This window comes from Salvelinus sp. IW2-2015, linkage group LG15, assembly GCF_002910315.2.
Source record: "Salvelinus sp. IW2-2015 linkage group LG15, ASM291031v2, whole genome shotgun sequence".
NCBI classification, from domain to species: Eukaryota; Metazoa; Chordata; class Actinopteri; order Salmoniformes; family Salmonidae; genus Salvelinus; species Salvelinus sp. IW2-2015.
Window position 1 is genome coordinate 52,268,977 of NC_036855.1, and position 4,189 is coordinate 52,273,165.

The window sequence follows — 4,189 nt, forward strand, 5'->3', positions numbered from 1 at the left end:
TGAGGGGCTCTAAAGGAACAGATGAGATGCAATGTAGAGGGAGGGAGTGGAGGAGCATGACAGAATGACAAACGACGGGGAGAGATAGGGAGGAACACTGAGGAGATGAAGAGAGAAGTAGATGCTGACATGAAATGAGASCGTGGCAGGCWTTGAAAAGCCSCTGACAGGGCTGAAACCACAATTGCCTTCATTGCTTTGAGCGTGCAGCCATTGTAAACAAAGCCCGGGACGTGAGTCTCTGTTTGGCATGTGCATCTCTGTCTCTCTCTGTACTTTATACAAGGCCCTCTGCACCCTACCTCATCTGGGTGGGGGAAAYAAATGACTCCATCTACAGAGCACCACCTTCTCAGGGCTCCCCCTTCCTGGGTGACCCACAAATATAGCCTCTCTCTGGGCAGTGTGCGCTCCAGATGCTGCCTGGCTTCCCCGCTCGGGGTCCCCGGGGCTGGTGCCCAAGCAGCTGCAGCAGGATCACCAGACATCACGGACAGGGAATGTCTGACTAATCTCCTCTCCAGGGCACCGAACAGACAGTGAGCTGCTGCTGAGTCTGTGGAGTGACTCTCTGTAAACACACAGGTCTAGTGCTAACCCTCACACACACACGGAGAGAAGCGAGCGCACACCTATCGAAGTTATCTGCTTAGGATGTTGTCTGTTGTTTTCTGCTTCACCCCGGAGAGAGAGAGAGAGAGAGAGACAGAAACAGATAGACAAAGAGACAGAGAGCGAGATAAACAAAGACAGATAGAGGGAGCGGTTGGAGCAGTAAAGACGTTTGTCATGGACATGGTGAATGGCATGTGAGCAAGTGTGGAATCTGTTGCCATGGTCCCCTATACTAAGACATTAAACAACATCAGTTGCCTAGATGAACTACAAAACAAATGTATTATTTTCACCACAAATGCCCATTTTACTAAACCCAATGGTATTTTGTGGCTCGGCCATTGTTTTGACGGGTCACCAAGCAATCTTCACAACACTAAATGCACCATTACTTCCCTGGCCCAGTCGCATGCACATTGTGATAGCTTCTTTACGGAGAGGCCGTGTGTTTGCCACCTTATGACGTGAGCAGTAAGATTTCCTCATGGTGCTCTCCTCTTTAACTCAATCACACCATGTCATTGTATAGCCTTTCCTCCTTATTACCGTTACAGGTTTGGCATCAGTCAGACCACGGTCTGGTTCTGCTCACTCAATCACCCAGGGGTCCAACACACACCTGTTCTATATACAGGCTTACTAAGTGTATCACACACACGCTCTTGCACAATAACTAAACATACACACCCACCCACATAACTACACAAGCATGCACATAACCACACACACACACACACACACACACACACNTAGTAAATGTGTGTGTGTGTGTGTGTGTGTGCGTGTGCATGTGTGTGTGTGCGTGTGTGGAGGGGGGGGGGGCTCCAGGTCAGTTGGGTGGTCAGGTGACAGTCTGGGACTGTGGGTGGCAGTTACACGTTTTTAATGCGCCAGATGACTTGGAGACACATAGTCAGAGTCAACTTCCAGCTGGAGGTATGATTTCATGAGCTCATAATAGCAAGTTGCGTGCTCAGTGAGTACATTTACATGCACACGAATCATTTGACATTCAGCTGATTATGGCATTAGGCCGAGTATGGCATTACTCATTCAAACACCTTACTCTGCTTATCTTAACCGGCACACGGCGTACAGTCATAAAGTATGTATACGCCGATTAAAACAACTGGTTTTCTGAGCAATCTTATGAATTATTAGGACTTGTAAACGCCTTAGTCGGAGTTATAGAGGTGTATTTGATCTGCGAATGTGCTAGCACGAGCAGCGCACGCTTCATTATTTTGCGCAAGTGAAATGAGTGGAGAAAAACATTGTAGAACGCAATTGTGTTGGAAAGGACGCCCTCGTTTTGTAGAAAGGGCAGAACCTGTCATAAGGAGTATAGCCATTCTGCTGCAGGAAGTCATCCTTGAGTAGTTTAGCAACCTCCAATGTGATCTTGTCGGTCTCAGCGGGAGATGCCTTGCCTACAAGCTGTACAATCTCAGCCAAATCCTCCTCCTCCTGCAAGATCTCCTTGGTCTTGGTGCGAAGCGGCACACACTCAGGGAAGTCTTAGAAATAGTTTTCACATCCAAACTTTATATGTCCGAACTCAAATAGGCTTCAGAAAAATAACATGGCCGCTGCGGCGGAACGTTTATTTTGATTGGCTATTTTCTGCATGTATCAAAGTCCAGTCAGATGGTCCATGTAAACAGGATTATTAGCAAAATCGTTCTCCTTGCAAAGCATGTAAACGTTTAAATCAAACTGTTATATTCATCTGACAATTCACAATTATCATATTATTGTGTGCATGTGACCGTACTCAGTTTAGCATATCCATGTATCATTGTGTGACAGCTGTAATGTAGAACTATCAGATGAGAGAAACAAGGGGAAAACAAGGCAGTACATACAAACGCAAACTCTATTACTACAAAATCTGACCTTACATGTTGTTTACATGTGGTTGAGAGTTTACACACAGTTTATTCAGAGTCCATTTGGACCTGTGCATGCCCAGCTTGTATGTCAGTCCTTTAAAGGGGAAATCTATGATTGCTAGAGCCATTTTGAATTTACCCATTGATTCTTGAAGAATATGTCTCATGAGCTAAGATCAACTGTTCTACTCTGTCGGAACTCAAAATATACGTTTATTTTACTCCGACGTTTGGAAACAATGTAAATGTAAACACACACTATATACCCTGGAAACATGGTTAAAACGATCATTTTGATCCCGTGAACGGTCAGTCCTCGTATCCATAGCTCTGTTTATGAATTGGAGAGTGATTACATTTCTCCAGCCCCATTCCTCAGCTGCTTACCAAAGAAAAGCTGGCTGGGTGTCTGCTTGGTCGTTGTTTGAACTACAGATTACCCTTTGAACTAAGAGACAGTCTCCTGACGGGATCTCCCGAGCGTTTCCCAGAACTTGTCATAGAAAGCCTTAGTGAGGAATCCATGGCATGTCTCCTGGACTATGACATAGAGCGGAGAGACAGAGGGGTGCCTGGGAGTGCCCATTCCAAAGGCATGATCCATATCCCTGTTCCAGTGAGAGGGAAAGTCCACCAACACACAGATATAAGGGATGTGGGGGGTCTCTGTGTGGTCCAGTCCATGGGGCCAGAGCTCCTAACACCTTTAGGTTGTCAGAGGTCAGTACCAGGGCTTCTGTCCTATCTGACACTGAACAGGGCACCAGTCATCCTGCCAAAGTAGAGCGCCTATCTACAGGTCTGCTCTCACTGTCATGGTGACACATAGGTTAGATATAGTCCTACAGATAGAGACTCAGCGTAGCCCAGAGAGTCACCCCCCAACAGGCATGTCAAGTACACACAGCCAGAACAGGTTTACGTGTCCCTGATATTTCAAGGAAACATGCCTGGCCCAAACTAACCTGTAATTAGCAGAGAATGCAGTGCACGGTGTGTTGTATCCTTGAGTGGGTTTCTATCTCCACCTAGCTCAAAGGGTGCATGACAGAGGGATTAAGCAGAGTGGATAGAATAAATAGGTCTATAAAATCTGCCCTGGCTGTCTCTGTGGCAGGGAGGGGGGAGAGACGGGGGGAGGTTCTATCTGTTTGCATTCCAGAGTGTCACACAACAACACAATCAACACATACCAAGACAGCCCGCAAGGCAGGGGAATCAGACGGAGTGTGACGGGCAGAGAGGTGCCAAAGATGGCACCGTGTTCTCCCAGAGGAATGTCGTTTATACTGTCCTCAAGCACGCATTCTCTCTCTCTCTCTCTCTCTCTCTCTCTCTCTCTCTCTCTCTCTCTCTTCTCCCTCTTCTGCCCTGTTGGTCTATCATTTCCGTCCTAGCCACAACACCATGTGTGACACTTGTGCTGGCAGATTCCCTCACTCACTCACAGATTCACTCAGTGTTGCTCTCACTTCCCCCACCATTCCCCATGAGGTTCTCCGTACCGCGTGCTGAAGTAGACACAGCAGTTCTATGATCTCAATCAGTCTTCCACTCTTCTCTCCTCCTTCCAATTCCAGTCTACAGGGGAGACATGGTGCAACTCTGTCATTTGTCTGGCTTGTCTGGCCTTCAAAGTCCTTTCGTCCGACCTCTCTTCTCTCCCCTCTAATCCCTCCGTT